Source organism: Thrips palmi, unplaced genomic scaffold, assembly GCF_012932325.1.
Source record: "Thrips palmi isolate BJ-2018 unplaced genomic scaffold, TpBJ-2018v1 HiC_scaffold_6, whole genome shotgun sequence".
NCBI classification, from domain to species: Eukaryota; Metazoa; Arthropoda; class Insecta; order Thysanoptera; family Thripidae; genus Thrips; species Thrips palmi.
Genome location: NW_023144633.1, coordinates 707,166 through 727,992, shown reverse-complemented (window position 1 = coordinate 727,992; position 20,827 = coordinate 707,166). Strand labels below are relative to the sequence as shown.

Here is a 20,827-nt window from a genome sequence, read left to right as displayed (position 1 = left end):
TCCGTAACAAAGGCATGCTAAAGGAAGGTCCAAAGACCAATTGCCCGTTGAGGGAGCAAAATGCCCGCCTCGGATCAGACGCAGTGGCTGCTTAAAATCGGCCCAAAACACGATTTTTCATAGACATTTCTGAGCGTTTCGGCCAACTTTGAGACAATACTGCTCCCAAACTAAGACTGATAATTGCACTCCGTAACAAAGTCATGCTAAAGGAAGGTCCAAAGACCAACTGCCCGTTGAGGGAGCAAAATGCCCGCCTCGGATCAGACGCAGTGGCTGCTTAAAATCGGCCCAAAACACGATTTTTCAAAGACACTGCTGACCGTTTCGGCCAACTTTGAGACAATACTGCTCCCAAACTAAGACTGATAATCGCACTCCGTAACAGAGGCATGCTAAAGGAAGGTCCAAAGACCAATTGCCCGTTGAGGGAGCAAAATGCCCGCCTCGGATCAGATGCAGTGGCTGCTTAAAATCGGCCCAAAACACGATTTTTCAAAGACACTGCTGACCGTTTCGGCCAACTTTGAGACAATACTGCTCCCAAACTAAGACTGATAATCGCACTCCGTAACAGAGGCATGCTAAAGGAAGATCCAAAGACCAACTGCCCGTTGAGGGAGCAAAATGCCCGCCTCGGATCAGACGCAGTGGCTGCTTAAAATCGGCCCAAAACACGATTTTTCATAGACATTTCTGAGCGTTTTGGCCAACTTTGAGACAATACTGCTCCCAAACTAAGACTGATAATCGCATTCCGTAACAGAGGCATGCTAAAGGAAGGTCCAAAGACCAACTGCCCGTTGAGGGAGCAAAATGCCCGCCTCGGATCAGACGCTGTGGCTGCTTAAAATCAGCCCAAAACACGATTTTTCATATACATTTCTGAGGGTTTTGGCCAACTTTGAGACAATACTGCTCCCAAACTAAGACTGATAATTGCACTCCGTAACAAAGGCATGCTAAAGGAAGGTCCAAAGACCAGTTGCCTGTTAAGGGAGCAAACTGCCCGCCTCGGATCAGACGCCGTGGCATGTTAAAGGAGGGGTCCCGTGGGGTCGCGAAATTTTTCCGGGGGGTCGCGGAAATTTTTGGCTTCAAATTTGGGGTCGCGAGCCGAGAAAGGTTGAGAACCGCTGCGCTAGTCACGCCGCACGGCCCGCCACCACACTGTCGCTCCGTCTCTCTCGCACCCAGGCCGGCACCGCGAAGCCATTTCCAAACCAAGAAGCAACGTTCAACCGGCGGGCCTCGCGCGCCTCGCGCCGCGGAGCAGGTAGAGTACACTGTACACTGGGCGCCCCTCACAGTGGGCTGCACGCCTGCGCTGATAAAATGTCAAAAAACACTTGGACGCGGCGTCGCGACGTCGCAGCCTGGGGCCCGCGGCACGGCCGGCGGGCTCGCTCCGAACGGCGCGCTGTCTCTCTCGCACTCGTGGGGCTGCCCCTGCGGGCCGTGCGGGTGCGAGAGAGACAGAGCGACCGCGTTCCGCATCGGCCCGCCAGCAGCGCCGCGACGCCGGCCGATAGGGCCGAACACGTCAACAAGCGTTCAGGCGGCGGACCCTCGGGGAAAGGAAAAAAAAATCGGCAGACGAGAAAAAAATAAAAATAAAATTTGCATGGCCGCAAACGCATGGGAAATCCCTGTCGGTGCGTCCGTCCGGTGTCAAGCTAAAGGACTTTTCCCAATCGTGCCAACAGCGACAGGAAGTCTAGAACGCTCGGTGGAATTTCCAGGCGGTCGCAGAAAACGAGGACGACGTTCGTCGGGGCTTCCAGTCCAGGGGGTGGCTTCGCGCAATCCAATAGCCCAGCACACTGATTCCGAGAGTCGGTTTCGTCGCTCTGTCTCTCTCGCACTCGTGAGGCACCTCGAATAAGTGCGAGAGAGACAGCGACGAGCACGACTCTCGGAATCAGTCTGCAGCACAGACACGACCTTAGACCGCCTGGATGGCCGTAGTCATCATTTACCAAACAACCCCCGCCCCCCTAAGCCGCCCCCAGCGGGGCCCAGCGGGGCCGCCCCCGTGAGTCATTGGTCGTCGCGCACACCAGACGGCCCTGAACCAAACCGCCACTTAGCCCCCCTCCCCAAATCAAAATCGAACCACATTTCGATTTGCCCCGCTGGTCGCTGCCCACTCCACGCGCGCGCTTCCCGACTGGGCGGAACCACCCCCTCGCAAAAGCGGTTCAGCCGGCAGACCGATTCTGCGAGTGGTTTTCGTCGCTCTGTCTCTCTCGCACTCATGGGGCGTCCCGAAGTAGGTGCGAGAGAGACGGCTGCGGCATGTGACAGTGGAATTCCCTGTAGCTCGCGGCTCGCGCCAGGAACACTCTCTCGGCAAAAACGAAAACAAACTGCACTCTTCCAACTCAAAGTCACGCCCTACAGTGGCGCGGGCATCGCCATGCAGCACAGCCAGACTGTGTGCTGCAGCAGGACAGGAGCGGCGCGCCCCAGGAATCCGAAAGCCAAATCCGGGAATGACGGCCAATCAAAACAATGCAGACTCCCCCTGCCGTTCGCGAGAGACAGTGTACTGCACTGGCCAGAGAGGTGAGTTCCGAACGGAGCGCGCGTTCTCGTGTCGTCTCCGTCGCGCCCGGGCGGGGCGCGCCGTGAGTGCGAGAGAGACGCGCCCCCGCCGCCACACACGCCACTCACGTCCGGCTCGCGTCGATCGATGGGTTTCGCCATGCCATGGGCCGATGGGCCGCCATGCCATGGGCCGACTAAGTCGCAAAATGCAGCGCGGCCCGTGTAACGACTCGGAGGGGTTATCAGGCAGCGGCAGACTGAGAGCCGCTTTCGTCGCTCTGTCTCTCTCGCACTCGTGGGGCGTCCCGTGTGGGTGCGAGAGAGACAGACCGACGAACACGACTCTCGGCATCACGAGGAAGCCGGGAGAGAGAAAGGAACCTGCGCCCCCACTTTGTACCCTTCTTGAAATCCAAATCCACTTAAGGCCCCAATCAACTCGCCGTGACCTTGACACTCCCCCCCCCCTTTCCAATCTGAGCGAGAGACACTGCGTGTCCCCAGAGGGGGCGAGCGAACGAACTCAAACGAAAAAGAAAATGGAACGGATGATTCGTTTATAAAACAAGCAGGTGGAAAGGCTTACCTGAAGTCTGACGCCAGATCCGCGAAGTAGACGACGCTCGCGTCACACACACACACACGCACGAGGATCCCTGAAAACAAACAAAGCAAAGCACAGGGATCAAGTCCGAGTCCACCACAAAGTTGCAAACAGTCGAAGAATAAAAATAAACGGCGGTCGGCGGACTTGAAATTATCAGGCGACCGTGATGCAACTGCTGTAACAATCCGTAATGTCTTTGCCGAGCCCAAACAGCGTGGCGGGGCGGCGGGGGCCTCCGCACGGGACTCGCGCGTGCTGACCGAACCGAACCGAGGGAAGGCACAACGCCGCGCCGCGCGCCGTACAACCACAGTACTATACAGTCGCGCGCGATAATCGAAACAAAAACAACAAAAACAAAGAAAATGAAGATCATGTCGGCGAAAAGTTGTTGCCAGGGAAGCGCGAGCCCTTTACCGGGCCCAATTAACGAATACCGCGGCACGGCGGCCACGCTCCGGAACGCCGAGCCGCGCAGACCTCAACGGGACTACAGTGTGGCGGACAAGCCCGCCCGCCGGGCCGCCGGGCGCGGGGGCGTGGCGATGACCGGGGCCTACACCGGCAGGTGTCAACAACAACAACAGAGTCGACTGACACCAAGTCTACCAATGTTACTACAGTACACACTCGCCTCTTTTGAACTGCCCGAACTGCGTTGTACGTATACGAAAGCGACGCGTCGAAAGCATCATGCAAGGAATCACCTCCTCAGCGCCTTGCAGGGCAAAAAAAAAAAAAAAAAAAACTTTGACCGCGACAGCTAGACAAGCATTCCGCTGTCCCCTCGCGCCTCGCAGACGAGTGCACTGCTAAACCAGCACCACCAAACTGCGACGTTTTTTCGCCACACACCATCAAAAATGAACCAGGAAAAAAACAAAACAAAACTCAATTTATGCAGAAAGTTTGCAATTAGTTATGAAAATGGGGGAAGGGACGGGCCCAGGACGGGCCATGATGTCAATGGCACCCGGCGTGGTTAAATGAAATGAGACCTCGCTAGCTAGAGCTCGATCCGCGACTCCACTGTAAAGACCGCACGCCGCGAAATCCGATCGAGAAGGCTCGACCATTCCGGGTAAACGTCCAGGCGGGCGATCACCACGCCGGCAGCGCGGCGCGGCGTTTGGTAACACGGTCTCAATGGAATCGGCAGGCGTGGCATTCTAGACGCACAACGCGACCACTTTCGAAATACACGCGGAAAGGAAAAGCACGCCCGGGTTTTAAAAAATTGAACACTAAAAATTACGAGTTTCCAAAATAAATTATGGCCACAAAATATACATAGCTGCAAAACAAAAAAAATGGCTACCAAAAAAATTGACAGTTTAAAAAGGCGTTATTAAGAAGTTAAAATTTTAGCTTTCTTCGTACTTTTTTCCTAGTGTAACCCTTCCTCCCGCCCAAATTCCATCAATGGCTCGCGGGGGCGGCGGCTGCCGATAAAGGCATTACGTTACAAACATCCAAAACAAAACCCCTATCGAACCCCTCGCGGAAAGCGCCAGCAGCGAGAGTAAAACAAACGACATTAAAAACTTGTTTTTCGGTGTAGGACATGTGCCCGGGCCGAGATTCAGATCGGAACGCATGATTGGCCGTCGAATCACGTGTGGAAACCTTGGGCACGCTCGTGCTTTTCCACTTCCACCCGCACGGCGGCACGGCCGCGGACACCAGGCCTCGGCCCGTTAGGCCAAGCACAGTGGGCCAGAAGACTGGTGGAGGCGGCCAAAATCCCGGACGGGTTGAGCTCCAGTCGCTGAATGGCACCCGAACCGAACGTGTGACCCCACCAATGGATTGCTCTCCGAACGAGGAATCCATCGGTGCGGGGTCACACGTTCGGTTCGAGTTCTGTTCAGCGACTCTGGAGCTCAAAACGCGTCTAGAGTTTTGGACGCCTCCACCGGTCTTCTGGCCCACTGTGGGAAGGGCCGAGCACCTCCAAACCGTCTCAGCTCACGGACAGCCCCGCGAGTGCGACAGAGACAGAGCGACGAGGGCAGACAACAGGGCCGCGGCGCCCGAAATAGCCGCAAGATGCTGCCGGCAGCCAACCCGGGAAAAGCAACGTGTCACCCGCACGCCTTTCTCTGCCGCGAATAAAAGGGTGCGAGTGAGACAGACAGACCGAGGGTCGCGGTGCGGACTACGTGCGGACTCGGCGGGGAAAGGAACAATAGTGCAACATTTGAAGGTGGCGCCAACAAGTGCGGACCAATAAACAAAAGAGCCACGACTCCGCACTGCTCCGCACGCCGCCTTTGTCAAGTTTGGCAGAACCGGTTCCGGCCTCCGGGGCGGCCGCCCTGGGCCGCCTCAGCGGACTCATTCCGAGAGTCGTTTTCGTCGCTCTGTCTCTCTCGCACCCGTCGGGGACGCCGGGCGAGTGCGAGAGGGCTGGCCGGCGTCATTCTCCAGCGAGCGGCATTCAGTACAGTGCTCCACTTGGCCGATCATGACTTGGGTTTGCCAAGGGTTCATTGACGCCGCGTGTTCGAACCCGGGCCCACTGCTGCGCCGGTGGAAGAACCCGTGGCCCCTTATCAGGGGGCTTCCAGCCGAAAGGGGGCGCCAGCAACTAGCGAGGTTACAAACGAGATTAGCACCTCATCTACGCGGCTGGACTAGGCGAAGGGTCGACGTACGGTCGTGCCGCGACACTGGATTTAGCAGTGGTGGCGACACGCCGCCAAAGGCCGCCAGCAGTGGACCGGCCGCGCTAGTTCAGACTCCGGCAGGCTGTCCCCGTAGTCCCTCTCTCTCGCTCCGCTGCGGCACGCCCCAGGAGTGCGACAGAGACGGAGCGGCGAAGGGAGCGCTCGAAATCAGCCTCTAGTCCGGGCCGGCAAAGGTCAAGGCAGCGTCGCGGGTCCTGGCGGGCCCCGGGGGGTTGGATGTGGAAAGCAGTGGGGTGGGAACAGAGTCCCCGTCCGGGCCGTCGCACAGTGGGCCGGAGGACCGGCGGAGGCGGCCCGAATCCCGGACGCGTTTTGAGCCCCAGAGTCGCTAAATGGTACTCGAACCGAACGTGTGACCCCACCAATGGATTGCTCTCCGAACGAGCAATCCATTGGGGGTCACACGTTCGCTTCGAGTCCCATTTAGCGACTCTGGGGCTCAAAACGCGTCCAGAGTTTCGGCCGCCTGCGCCGCTCTTCTGGCAAATCGACGACGGGGCACTCGAACCGCAGCCACACAAACACCGTGACGTCCGCGCCCTCTCCAACACCAAATCGATTGCTGTGATACAATCACGGCAGATACTGCGAATCAATTGCACGCCATCGGGACACTCGAAGGAGCAATTAGGCCGGGGTGATGCCTGACTACCTTCAGCGCGACACCTCATTCTTTCAAGAGCCTCTTCTTTCGCGCTTTTCTTTCTGCTTTTTTTATTTTTTGCAACCACCAACGTTTACAGAACGGCTTCAGAGGACTGACAACAAATTTCCAAAACGGAAAAGGACAGACACATCACAATAAAATTTCTGAGAAAAAAACGAAACAGATTTTGCTTAATTTAAGAAAATAACTAGGGTAAGAAAAATTTTATTTAATTTTTTTTTTTTTGGACGCGCCGAATCGATATTTGGGGTTGTCAGTCCGTCCGATTGGTGTGTCCACGCTCACGTGGCGGGCCGGTGGGCGCGCGCGGCCCGTCACGTAATGGCAATAACTCCCTAATGCACCGCTTCCGGTACAAGGCGGACCGGAAGTTCGCACGGCCCGAATATCAATGGCGCCGCCCACGCCCCCGTTGCCAACTTTTCAAAAAAAAAAAAAAAAAAAAAAAAAAAAAAAAAAAAAAAAAAAAAAGCACAAGGAGCGCCGTCCTTCCCCAATGACGGCCAGATAAGCGGCACGCGCGGACCGTTTCCGGATGAGTTATCATTCAGGGCGGGAAGATGGCAAGCCTGAGCGAAAGGCAAAGCTCCAGGGCTGCCACCACACTAGACGAGAAAAAAAATTTATCTTGCAACGCATTGAGCCACACGCGACGCCGCCTTGTCTTTCCCTCGCACCCGCGGCAGCGCCTTGGCGAGCAGCGCCGGACACGACCCGGCCGCTACATTTTATCTAACCTGATAAAAAAAAAAATATGTAGAGGCGCTCGTTGATTTTCATAAAGCGCATTTCATAAAAGAACACCGTGAAGGGTGCCGTTCCCAAGTCGGGCACAATTTTTCCTTTTTCCTCAATTTGAATTGGCACGGCGTCGGGCAAACACAGGGCGCCGCCGTGACAGCTGCACAAGCATGGCCGAGCACGGCACACCTTGACGACCTCGTGACTTTCACGTCTATTTTGTCATAACGGTTAGACGCATTAAACAATGGAGAGCGTACGAGGGCGAGCGAGCGTGCGTGTATGTGTGCGTGCTAGCGCGATTAAGAGAGACAGAGGATTGGGACGGCGAGGACACCTTCGACTGTTTCGCGCATAATAAAAACACCTGCCGAGAGAAAGAATTCGGACCACGCCCAAGCGCGCCTGCGCTTGAGAACAATTTTTTTTAACCCCCCCAAAATAACCATCAAATGTGGCAAATTATTTGAAACAGAGTCCTAATGGTGCGCCGATGGCGGTCAATTCTGAGAAACGCCGCGCGCACCTATCTATCGGGCGCGTTTTCTCAACAGCACCCGCTTGGCAAAAAAAATGTCGAAAAATGGCGACCACTTGTCCGGGCCGCCAAGCGGAGAAAGGCCGGACTGTTTTGGTGGTTACAGTGTGGTGTAATGGAAAGCACCACCCACTGCTAATTGGAGTATCGCCTTTCGATTAACAGCGCTAACCACGTCACGGCGTCACGCAAGGCAAGGCAGGGCGCGGCTAGAGGGCTCACGGCGCCCCGCGCGGAGACGCTGCCCCGCGGGGTAGAGCCGCGGCCGGGGCCGCGACCGCGGAGTCTCTGGCGCCAGGGGTATCGGCAGAGTCGCGCTCTAGTGAAAGTGGCTGTGCGGTCACGCCTTCGCTGCGCGCTGCGGCGCCCGCGGCTCCGTTTCCGCCGAGTGCAGTCAGTCACACACGCGGGTGGCGACGCACCGGCCCGACGCACAGTGGGCCAGAAGACCGCTGGGGGCGGCCGAAACACTAGACGCGTTTTGAGCTCCAGAGTCGCTGAATGGGACTCGGGCCGAACGTGTGACCCCACCAATGGATTGCTCTCCGGACGGGGAATCCATTGGTGGGGTCACACGTTCGGTTCGAGTCCTGTTCAGCGACTCTGGAGCTCAAAACGCGTCTAGAGCTTTGGCCGCCTCCGCCGAGCGTCAGGCCGTCAGGCACTTGGGGACAGTGACGACGGCGGCGACGGCACCCGAGGCGAGCCGTCAGCCAAAACTCGGAGCAGCGCCCTTTTCGCCAGATTTAACGACTCGAACCGCGCCCAACCTCGACCAGTCCGTCGGCCAGCACGGCGGCGCGCACGGGGCCGCCGTCGACCGCCCGTCGGCGTTGCGTCACCAAAACGGATCCAGTCGGGGAATAAAAATAAGCAGAGACCGGGCGAAAAAAGGCGTCACCCATATGTAACTTAACGACGCGTGGCTCGCGGCCAAGCGGCCGAAAGGGGGCAGTGCCGGCCAGTGTGCCGCGCAGCGAAGAAAGGCCAACCTCCTCACGCCGAGGACTTGAATCGCGAGCACAACCACCCCGTCCACCCCGCAGTCTGTCTCTCTCGCACTCGTGGGGCGTCCCGTCAAGGTGCGAGAGAGACAGAGCGACGACTCTCGGAATCAGTCTGCGGGCCCGCAGCGCGTAGACCGGTCCGGCCGTAGACAAGCAGAGGGAGCGCCTTCGGGCCTTAAGCCCGCCGCTACGCCACTGTTAAGTAACTCGCAGGAATGCGTACGCGCCAGGCCTATGGCCAGGCCTATGGCCAGGCCGCGCCAGGCTCGGCCGGCACATTGGCAGCGCACCAGGTATTACGGCCGGTGACGTCAACGCCAAGGTGCAACGCTCGCCGAAGAGCGAGTGTGAGTGAGTGTTGGTGTGTGTGAGCCGATACCCCGCTCCCTAAGGGCCTCTACGTCCACCAAGAGTCGCGACACCGCCGCCGCCACTGTGCGATAAAAAGCGCCGACTCGATCAAATTCAGGCCAAACCGGCTGGCAGCAGCCATTCCTTCCTCCACGGCCGGAGCGCAGAGGGCGACGGCGCGCCAGACAAAGACGGACGAAACACAGTGGGCCAGAAGACCGGCGGCGGCGGCCGAAACTCTAGACGCGTTTTGAGCACCAGAGTCGCTAGACGGGCTTTGAACCGAGCGTGTGACCCCACCAATGGATTCCTCGTTCGGAGAGCAATCCATTGGTGGGGTCACACGTTCGCTGCGAGTCCTGTCTAGCGACGCTGGAGCTCAAAACGCGTCTAGAGTTTTGGCCGCCGCCGCCGGTCTTCTGGCCCACTGCGCGGCCGGTCGTTGCGCTAGGTGGCTAGGTCCTGTGCGCCGCGCTGCACCGCCTTGCACCGCGTTGCGCAAATCGAGTGCAGCTCAACCCGTTTCGAACCGCACCGGGCCGATACGGCCCCGCCAGCCGGTGCGGCCCGGCCCGCGAGTGCGAGAGAGACGGAAAGCACGGTTCGGAATGGAGCCTGCAGGAGGCCGCGAAGGCCCGCGAGGCGAGGCGCCGCCGTGGGCAAGGCGCCGGGGCGCGGTCACATTCGACCGACGGACAGGTCGCGATCCCACCGTTTTCAGGCAGCGGGGCGGCCGGCCGCGAAGAAGTTCGCCCAGCCAGAGTGTGAGCGTCTCCCAGGGAAGCCGGCCCGGACTACACTGCGAGGCGGTCGCAATGAATGGAGGCCCCGGGGCCTTGCGGACGCCTCGCCTCGCCGCCGAGCGGCCCTAGGACGCCCCTGGACTTTGGCAGCGCCAAGGCCGGCCAAGGCCCCGCAGCCCAGGCAGCTGAGGCGCTGGCGACGTGGCTCGCGGTGTCGAAAACACTACACGCTAAATGGGTCAGCGCCAGCCAAGCGCGGAGGAAGACCCCGGGAAGGTGAGGACGGCGTCGGCGACGCGGCGCTGGAACGCCGGGCACGCACCTCGACGGGCTTCGCGAAGGGCAGCTCTATTTCGGCCGGATTAGATTAGGAGTCCGACGTTCAAGAGGCAACCGCGACTGGACCGAAGGGACTCGGGGAGGGGAGGGGGAAATTACGCAACAAACTCTAACGAGGAAGGGAACGAGTCACCGCGACAAACAGCAGGGCCGTGTATCCCAGCGGACTTGCAAATAGGGGCCGCGCCCGAGCGACCGCCCCACAGTGGGGCAGAAGACCGGTGGAGGCGGTCTAAATCCCGGACCCCTTTCGAGCTCCAGAGTCGCTAAATGGGACTCGAACCGAACGTGTGACCCCACCAATGGATTGCTCTCCGAATGAGGAATCCATTGATGGGGTCACATGTCTGGTTCGAGTCCTGTCCAGCGACTCTGGGGCTCAAAACGCGTCTAGAGTTTTGGCCGCCGGCGCCCACTGCGCTCCCACTATGGTGTCGCCGGGACGCCGAAGTCACCGTCATAGACGCGCTGACGCGGACACGCGAGGGACCCAGTTTAGGCCCGGTCCCCCGCAGGAGACTGATTCAGAGAGTCGGTTTCGTCGCTCTGTCTCTCTCGCACGCACGGCGCGCCACGAACAGGTGCGAGGGAGGCAGAGCGACGACGACTCTGAATCAGTGTGCGAGAGAGAGGGAATGACCGACTCCGCGCCCCGCGCGCCGTACAGCGAGTACAGCACGACGGACTCGCACAAGCGCGCGCAAGAAACTCGACAGGAAAACCGAGAAAGGGGAGAAAAAAAAAGGACTCCCGCTGGGTCGTCCACGTGCGCGACCCGTTGCTGGTCGTCTGATTCAACGGGAAGTATAGATTGACGCAAGCCGTGAAGGCAGCCAAAGTCTGCAAAGTTCGGCCCCAAAAGGAAAAAACAAAAACAAAAAAAGGTCACTAAATTGCTGGTTGGCAAACAGAAACGGGTACGCTGCTTCGCAATAAAAAATAATAAATACAAAGGGTGAAGCCGGGCCCGGGCCATTTCAACTGCGCATTGGAATACTACGACTGATACAATACATTTATACAGTCACCGTTACTGCGTATCGAGTAGTAGGGCACCCTCAAACTCCTGACACTTCTTTTTTTCTATTTTTTTTTTTTTTTTGTTGTGTCTTGCCGGGCCTGTGCCAACAAAGTTGGCTGACCTATGTGCTATGAGGCTACGCGGCTCTGCGCCCTGTGCTGTGGCCAGGGCTAGATCAGAGGAGCTCTAACCAGGCAAGTTTCAATTTTAGACAGACGAAGACATACTATGGGAAGACAGTTTGAGAGAAAAATTGGCACCTGTGCAGTGCATTCATGCGGTCACGCGTCGAGGCACGAGGTGCACGAGGTACGAACGGTGTTTTGGTCGGGAAACCTGCCACGACTGATTCCGAGCGTCGTTTTCGTCGCCCCGTCTCTCTCGCACCTATACGGGACGCTCCGTGAGTGCGAGAGAGAAAGCGACGAAAACGACTCTCGGAAACAGCCTGCTGACCATAGAGCCAGTCAACAAAAGCACGCGACGACCAGCACGGAGGCAGGCAATGCCCGGCCTGCCTGGCCCAACTCACGCCACTCGCAAATAAATACCTGCCATAGTGCGGCGCGGACAGGAGAAGGCCAACAATATGCCAAACCAACCCCGTAGCATTTTTTGATTGGGCCCTCCTTATGTCCAGATGTTGGGGGACCCTAGTCCGGATAGGTTTTAAGGTTTAAGGTTGGACGCTCAACGAACGGCTCTGTCAAGCATGAGCCTCTCACTGTTACTTAGTGAGGTTGATGGGCAACACAGGGGGAGTGCACCAAAAACATGGACTCATAGATCCAGTGCTTTCAGTGTTATGTAGCAACCAGCACTGTATGAATTGTGTATGAATTGTGTATGAATTGTGACACATTTCATGTGTCACATCTCATGGTGGGAAACCTGTGCCCACACCTAACTACTTACACACCTAATTGTTTCAACTCACAAACTTCCTTCCCTTTGGCAAGGTTCCAGACACACATCACTTCGGCGATGTTGTCAGAGGCAAGATGCCTGCCCCTCCCTTAGCCCATCCCCTGTTCAGTCCCCACTACCTACACGTTTCCTTCATGGTCACAGCAAATGAGCGACCAAACTGTCAACCTGACAACCCGCACTGCGCAATAAAGTAGTCTAGCTGTCAACTCACACAATGTGCTTGGCTGCGAGAAAAGTGGTAGAAAATAAGCATAAATTCTCCTATTGACATCAATTAATTTAAATCCAAATGCCTGAAAATATACACAATTGACAAGTTTAAACTAGCAGCCAGTACACTGTAAAATTTTATCCATTCAAGACTGAAAATGCAAAATAACTAATACATAGCCTCAAATATGAATAGAAAAGAATTCACTGGGAAATGGAAGCCCTGATGTCATAAAACCACAACAAAACAATGGACAGCAGGTGGCATTCATTCACAAGAAACGGTTGCACAACATTGGAACAGCACCAATTTTCTTAAACATAGGAGAGAGAACATATTGAAAGGACACAAATTACAGCAATGTAATTAAGCCAATAGACATTGAGATCTTGTGTCAACGCAAGCAAAAACAAACCAATACAGATGGGGGCAATGGTAAACATGGGAGGGTTGCCAAATTTCCGGGACATAACTTTAAATAAAACACTGGACACTCACAATGCAAAGGGTTAAGCCCCAGAGGGAAGCCACGTCGAAAGATAGCGAAAAAAAATATCTTCCTCTGCAGATGATAATCACAATCGACTGGGTGCGAGAGAGAGGGGGAGAGGCCTTCAGACGAACGTAGGCCTAAAGTCGGGTTAAAAACAAAGCGAGCGTAACGACTCGGGACCCAAGGCGGCTACGAAGTGAGTTGAGGTTAAGTTTAGAGCTGGCTCTGCGGCAAAGTAGAGGGAGAGCTGGCTGACTGCTATTGCGACCATTGCGAGGGTGGACGGGGCCATGAGAAGGGCTTCACCCGCCTGTCCGCCCCGCCGAGGCGCCCGAGGCTTTCCCACACTGTAAAGTGCGAGCGTCAAGAGGCGAGACGGGCTGAACAAGTACCTCCTCACAGCGCCAGTGAACATGAGCGTTCGGAAACCGTGCCAACGAAACGTTGCCGAGCAATGTCGTCGCCAAATCGAGCAGTTTGAGCGAAGTTTTGGGTCGCCATGCCCGTCCGCCTGGCCGGCGTTTGAGATAAGCGTCCTCGGGGCCCACAAGACGGCAGTCGCACGTACCTGAAGCGACGTCTGCTGCCGAGGGCACGCTCCGACGGGTCCTGCAAGCACCGGCAAATTCAACGACGAGTCGCGGATAATTCAACTTACGGGCGAAACAGCGGAAAATACACGCGGGGAGCACGAGACATGCACCACCTCTACACAATATGGCGGACCATGAAGCGGCGCCGCCTTGCCGTTTGCCGTTGCCGTTGCCGCTCGGCGCTCTCTCTTTCTCTGGCGATCGAGCGAGGAGCGAGGCGGCAACGTCGCGTACAGTCGCGCAAAAGGCTTCTCGGTTAGCCTCGCGCCGGGCCCGCGGCACGACAGCACGCGGACGGCGGCGCCAAAATTCAAGCGAACCGACCTCGTGCCGAATTAATTCGCTCGAACGTCAGCGTCGATTCGTTTGGCAGTTTGGTTCGAGTTTTTCGAAGTGGAGGACTGCGGCTGAGAACTCTGGTAGCAGTGCGCGAGCATTCGCACAGCCAACGAGTGGGGGAAGGTTCGAGAACAAACAAACCGACGCGCTACATGCGCGGGGAAATTCAAACTGACTTGCCTGTTAGTTGGGAGTTAAACAGTTGTCGAGGTTTCGGCGACAGAGTTTGATTTTTATTTCAAACAATCAAATTATAAGTGCTCGCAATTAGTTCATTAAATCCCGCCTCCAGTAATTTCATCCAGATATTTCAGACCTTGTTTTGAATTTTCATTCAAGTGCGGCACAAATTAGCAGACCCGAAACAAACTTTCTGAATTGAATTAACATAAGTCATTTGGCAAATTCTTAACCTACCAGGCCTCGGGGTCCATCAACCCAACACGCCTGCCGGCCGGCTGGTGGCTTCTCTTCGTGTCGACGAGTACGTTGGGTTGCCTACCCACCACGGCGGCAGTATCCAAAGCCAAGCACGACGCAACGCCGAAAAGTTCTTAGTTCTTCTTTGCGCTTCCTGGGCGCTTTTTTCTGGGGAGGGGGGAGTTTTTGGGTTGAGACGCAGAGCGGTGACGTGCCGTTTCGGAAGCGGCCGAGGCTGCAGCTGCACTTTCACTTCTGCCGGCGTCCAGAGTCCAGCAGCTGGCAACCCTGCAACCCCGTACCCTTGCAACCTTGCACCCTGTACCCTACCCTTGCGGCCGCGTCGCCGGCCCCGCCAGCCCCGCCAGCCCCGCCCTGAAGCAGGTCCATCGACCTCGTGCGCGGTCATGGCCCTGCAGGGCATGCCCGCCCGGCCCCTCCAGTGGCGGTGCAGTCGGAGGCGCCGGGCCGGGGGTTGGCGGGGGTGGGTGCAGCGCGGAGGGCTTGGCGGTGGTGGGGCGAGGCCGGCGCCGAGGGCGCGGCGGACGACGCGGGGCTCAACTCGGAGGGGAGCATGGCCATGCCTCGGATCGCGGATCGTGGGGGAGGCTCTTCGCGAGGGGTAGCGTGGCGGCCAGGGACGGTGGCGCCCCTGCAGGCCGCGCGGCGCAGCACTGCAGCACTGCGCCGCCGGCGTGGGCCTAGGTGTGGGCCTGCCCAGTTTCCCCAAGTATTGATCAACGACCGAAATTAAATGTAGTAGTTCATGCTGGAACTTCAATAGCCACACCCACACTGTGAGGTGGAAACCCGGCCCGTCAGGAACAACCTAAAAGCCACGGCGGTCGCGAGCGTGGCGTCGAACGTCGTCGCCGAAATGCCGCCAGCAGCTGGGCCTGCTTGCTGACTCCGAGAGTCTCTCTCGCACTCATGGGGCTTGCCGTGTAGGTGCGAGAGAGACAGAGCTGGCTGCCGGCCCTGCGGTGTGAAGGTCCGTCGGTCCGAAGGTCCATCCCAAATGTCGCCCCCGTGCCATGCAGCAGCGGCCGCGGCGGACTGCAGTCGTTTTCGCCGCTCCGCCCCCCTCGCACCTGCACGGCAAGCCCTGCGAGTGCGAGGGAGACAGAGCGACGGAAACGACTCTCGGAATCAGTCCGCGGCAGCCGCAGCGACTGACCGATTGCGCCGACTTAAAAATACGACGGCGTTCCTTTCTTCGGGCGAAAGGCGAAAGTGAGGCGGGGCGGCGTGGCAGCGCGAGCCGATTGGGGCAGTGGCTCACCTCCTTGCATGTTGCGTCACAACGAAGAGCGACGCGCCTCGGCTGCCGAAATAAAGCGGTGCAAAGCGGTGCGAGTCGAGCCGCCCGGTCCAAAGGGGCGCCCGACGGCCGGCAGCACGCCGTGCCGCCAGACGGCGGCGTGGCCCGGGCGGCCTAACCTCGCGGCGCGCTCGCCCGCAGCCTGCCTCAGCCGGCTCGCCGGCCAGGCGGCCAAAACTCCAGACGCGTTTTGAGCTCCAGAGTCGCTAAACAGGACTCGAACCGAACGTGTGACCCCATCAATGGATTGCTCTCCGAACGAGGAATCCATTGGTGGGGTCGAGTGGGTGCGAGAGAGACAGGGCGACGAATTGCTGAAAGCGGTGGCTGCCACGTTTCGGGCCGTGGCACAGAAAGGCGAGACGTCTTAGGACAAGGGCCTCGCTAGCCGCGCCAAGGGCCAAGGGCCTCCTAGGGCCGCGACGCGTGCCTGTGCCCCCCTTACTAAATTTAACCCTTCGGCCCTTCCCTGGGCCGCGCCGTGCCGCGGCGTGGGGCGTGTCCCCGCGGTCCCCGCGCGGCCCCTACACTGGGCCCTGCACGCGCAGCAGCGAGGTTAGGGACGGGGCGGACTTGGAGGCGCTGAGGAACAGGAACGCAACGAGCACCGAGGACAAAAACAACGCGACACGTCGAGTAAATCAGCTGGGGAACGAATTTAGCGGTGGCCCTTGGCCTGCACACCATTTCTCCCGGGCGGCCGTTGGCTGGCATGCATTTTTGCTCCAAACTGTACTGCGAAAATCGTTAGCTCCCCTCCGAAAACCTGGTGCCGGACGGCAGGCAGCCCGCCGTGGGGCCCTGGCCGCCCCGCCCCGCCCCACCCCGCCCCGCCCCGCCTCACCCCCGCCACACCCGTCGGGGGCGGTGAAAGGGGCGGGGGTTGGAGGGGAGGATGGGCGGACGGATTGTCGCTGCTTCAGACACCTCCTAGCCCCTCGCACACCGTTATTCACTGTCACGCCCTCATGCCATTATACAACAAGAAAATACAGATTATTATTAAAAACCCGAAGCTGGCGCATTGCTCCGCGTTTCATAACTGATTACTATCGAAACAAATCGGAAATTTTAAAATTAGGGCCTTGAAAGTTTTTTTTAAATTTTTTTTTCAAAATCGAAAGCAGGTACTTGTACACATCTCGTTGGAGAGTTTCTTGCCCTCTGCCCAGCCAGAGTGACCATCCGCACAAAAATGTGTTGACGGCACCGGGGCGCTGTAAAGTTGGTGAGATTGGCCAGACTGCAGCAGGAAGGCAGACTGGAGGGGTCATAAAGCAGACGATGAAGGGCAAGAAATGGCGAGCAATGGACGCCGGATCGATCCAAGCGGTTTACGCCCGCTCACACAGACAGACAGACAGACAGACAGAGAGACAGACAGGCAGACAGACAGACAGACAGACATACAGACTGTTTTCGTTGTCTGTCCGTTTTGTTTGTGTGTTTGCATCGCCAGCGCCTGCGCGATAGGCAACCCAGCATCGAGCCCAGCATGCTGGCGCGCCCCCCGGCTCCGCCTGCCCGGACCCCGCCCCGCCCCGCCCCGCCCCGCCCCGCCCCGCCCCGCCCCGCCCCGCCCCGCCCCGCGCGGAACGCCACTTCTGCCTCTCGTTTTCGCTTTCAGTTCCCCTTTCGCGGGGAGAAAGTCCCCGGGAGAAATTTGACGCGGTGGGAGCCGGGACGAGGGGAGAAGGGAGAAGGACACAAAGCGAAAGCAGACAGGCGTCCCCTTCAGCCCCTCCGCCATCGCCGTGCCTTACCTGGAAGTTTGTTGTACAGGGAGACGGGCAGGGATGAGTGGAAGGGCGCGCCGGCACCGCCAGCGCCGCCCGGGGGTTACTGACCCGCTCGCCGCGTCGCCGCCACCCTCCCCTGCGCATGCGTGGGCGTGGCGGGGCGGGGCGGGGCGGGGCGGGGCGGGGCGGGGCGGGGCGGGTGGAGCTTACGCCGGCCGGCGCGGTGTGCCCCAACAGACTGGTCCTGGGGTGGGGCCCTGGCGTGTCTGGCTGCAGCCAGGGGTGGGGCCTGAAGGGCCCTGTCCAAGGGGCCCCTCGTGGGGTAGGCTCGTCTGTGTTTACACTCCATTTCGGGAATCCGACAATTTCTCTCTCTGGCTTAGTGCAGACGGGCCGCCACGCTTTGCAAGTGTTTTTCGGACGACCCCCGTCCACGCTGTCTCAGTGCCTTGGTCTAGGCTGCTGCCCCTAGGCCTCCTGCATCCTTAATCGTCCTTAATGGCTCGGAGTGCGAATGCATGTGCGCCATGAGTGTGCTTGCAGCCGCGCTCTGCGAGACCTGTCCTGCCGCTCCCCGTCTACCCCTCCACCCCGTCATCCTGAAGCCCCCTCGAGCGGCCGAAATCCGCTCCGCTCCGCCCCGCCCCGCCCCGCCGTGCACACAGCGGGCCGTGGTCCGTGCCCTCCAGTGCTGAATCCCCTTCCCCCGCCCCGCAGCGGGCGCAGCCACCCCTGCGCTACCCAGCATGCTGTGCAGCGCCACGCCCTTGTCGGCCACGCCGGGGCCACGCCGGGGCCACGCCCAGCAGCGCCATTCGGAAGGGCGCTTATCTCTGTCTCTCTCGCACCCCCACGAGACGCCCCACGCGTGCGACAGAGACAGACCGACGGCTCTCCGGAATCCAGCTGCAGGCCGTGCAGGCCCGCTGGCCGGACGACCCCAGGGCCGCGACGAGGACATCTGCACTGATTCCGAGAGTCCTTTAGCTCTGTTTCTCTCGCGCTCATGAGGCGTCCCGTGTAGATGCGAGTGAGACAGAGCGACGAAAACGACTCTCGGGTCAGTCTGTCGGAGGCGAGAGCGAGAGGTACCCGAGTTGGGTGTCGGCCGTCCGACCGGGGACGCCGAAGGGACGCCGCCCTCGCCGTCGGACCGTCGGACTGCCCGAAACGACAAAGAAACAAAACGGACGCCATCACGAAATGCCCCGGCCCTCCCCCGCCCCCGCGCCGGTCGTTCGAAAAAAGAGCATCGCGTCGGGGAAAATCGAAAGCTAGTTGGTTGGAGGGGATGGGGTGGCCGGGGGCGGCCCGGGCCACGCGGTTAGGGGGGTACTCTCGCTTTCCACAGCCCCTCCGCCGCCGTCCCGGTCCCGTACCCGTTGGTATTGATTCGGCCCAACCCCGGCCTGTGAAAAAGTACCTCGAACCGGAGGGGGCCCGGTGGCCCCGGGCAGCCCCGCGTCCCCGCCGAGTGCGGGGGAGTGAGTGTCTCTCGGCCTCTCGGGCCGGGAGCAGAGGGGTTGAAAAATAGATTGCGCAACCGAAGTCGACAACCCCCGGGCCAGCCCCGGCGAGGCATTGCCCCGTCCACCACGTCCCTGTTACGCAACCGCGCGCTGCACACTGGGAAAACTAAGGCGTGATGACATCACACTTCAAGAAGGGCGTGCCGGTCCTCGGCCTTTCGTGAAGGGTATATAGGAGACTTCCCCGTGCATTAAGAAGGAGAGAGGTGGCGCATGCGGTCAAAACTATAGACGCGTTTTTGAGCTCCAGTGTCGCCAAACAGGTCTCGAACCGAACGTGTGACCCCACCAATAGATTCCTCGTTCGCAGAGCAATCGATTGGTGGGATCACACGTTCGGTTCGAGCCCCATTTAGACCAAGCGGACGGCCGGCGGTTCTCCAATGATCGAAAAACCAAACAAGTCGGAGAAAATAATTTGAAACTGCTTTCCGAGGCGCACCTGCGTCGCGTCGTGTCGCCGCGTCCCCCAGATGAGTCGGCGCCTTGGGGCCCGTTCTGGCTCGGCCTGTACTCCCCGCTTCCCCTGCAGACATCCCTTTTGCAGGATAAATCCGTCGGGGAGCGCCGCAACGCCGCGCCGCACAGTCTGGAAGCGGGGGGGGGGGGGGGGGGGGGGGGGGGGGGGGGGGGAGGGACGCGCACTCTCCCTTTCGCCCGCTTCCGCTGCTCTGCTCCACTCCCCTAGTCTCCCTCTCACTCCGTGCCCCTCCGTGCCCCTCCCCCTCTCCTCCGGGTCCTGGCCGCCCTGGCCGCCCTCTCCCAGGACCGCCGCGGTGCTATGACCCCGAGAGGAATGACCGGGTACCCTCGCAGCGCCGAGCCGCCCCGCCCCGCCCCGCCCCGCCCCGCCCCGCCGGGTAGGGGTGCTATCTCGAATGAGAAACGGGTCCCGCTGCCTCCCGGGCACGGCGCGGGGCGGGGCGGGGCGGGGCGTGGTGTGACAGGGGCGGAGGATCTGCCAGCCCGCCGTGTCAATGCCCTAAACGGCGAACGGGCGAGACCTCGAGAGGGACCCCCTCCGGGGCCCTCCGGGGCCCTACCCGGGGCGCTGTGGCGCTGCGGGGTGAAGGGTCGCCGCAATCCCCCCTTCCCGCTAGGCATGGCGCCCCAGCAGACTGATGCCAAGAGTCGTTTTCGTCCGAGGGGGTAGCCGCCATTTCTTTGCTGTACGGAGAATATGAATGTGAATGAATATTGCGAAAACACGAATATCAGACAATGAGTGCGAGCGGTTGTACTACCGCAAAATTGGTGGAACTGCAAATGTTTTGAAATCGTGATTTGGGTTGACTTTGGTCGGCCTCTTCGTCCAATCCTTGACAATCTTTGACAAACCGCACTCTCACTCTGTAACAAAGGTGTTCTAAAGCAAGGCTCAAAGAGTACCCACCCGTTGAGGGAGAACGATTGGCCGCCTTAGATTAGACGCAGTGGCTGCCTAAAGTCAGCCCAAACGACGATTTCTACACATTTGTTACCGTTTCGACAAACTTTGCTCCAATACCCCTCCCAAACTAAGGCGACAAATCGCACTCCGTAACAAAGGTGTTCTAAGGCAAGGCTCAAAGAGTACCCACCCGTTGAGGGAGAACGATTGGCCGCCTTAGATTAGACGCAGTGGCTGCCTAAAGTCAGCCCAAACGACGATTTCTACACATATGTTACCGTTTCGACAAACTTTGCTCCAATACCCCTCCCAAACTAAGGCGACAAATCGCACTCCGTAACAAAGGTGTTCTAAAGGAAGGCCCAAAGAGTACCCACCCGTTGAGGGAGAGCGATTGGCCGCCTTAGATTAGACGCAGTGGCTGCCTAAAGTCAGCCCAAACGACGATTTCTACACATTTGTTACCGTTTCGACAAACTTTGCTCCAATACCCCTCCCAAACTAAGGCGACAAATCGCACTCCGTAACAAAGGTGTTCTAAAGGAAGGCCCAAAGAGTACCCACCCGTTGAGGGAGAGCGATTGGCCGCCTTAGATTAGACGCAGTGG

The 20,827-nt window shown here is 58.9% G+C and overlaps 1 protein-coding gene across 5 annotated transcripts in view; it reads right to left on the bottom strand.

Annotated features, from left to right (window-relative positions):
* Positions 1-13,655, bottom strand: part of LOC117651910 (A-kinase anchor protein 1, mitochondrial) — a 32,691-nt gene extending 19,036 nt beyond the window's left edge. Inside the window, exons 1-2 of one of the 5 annotated variants that reach the window (XM_034396468.1) lie at positions 13,457-13,655; positions 3,137-3,206 (exon numbers count right to left, since the gene is read on the bottom strand). The gene's annotated coding sequence lies outside the window, so the exon portion shown is untranslated. Of the gene's footprint in view, positions 1-3,136; positions 3,207-12,893; positions 13,027-13,280; positions 13,300-13,456 lie in introns of those variants that run through there. The other 4 variants (XM_034396474.1, XM_034396471.1, XM_034396473.1 and 1 more) reach the window with 4 other exon arrangements.
* Positions 13,656-20,827: the final 7,172 nt, after the last annotated feature.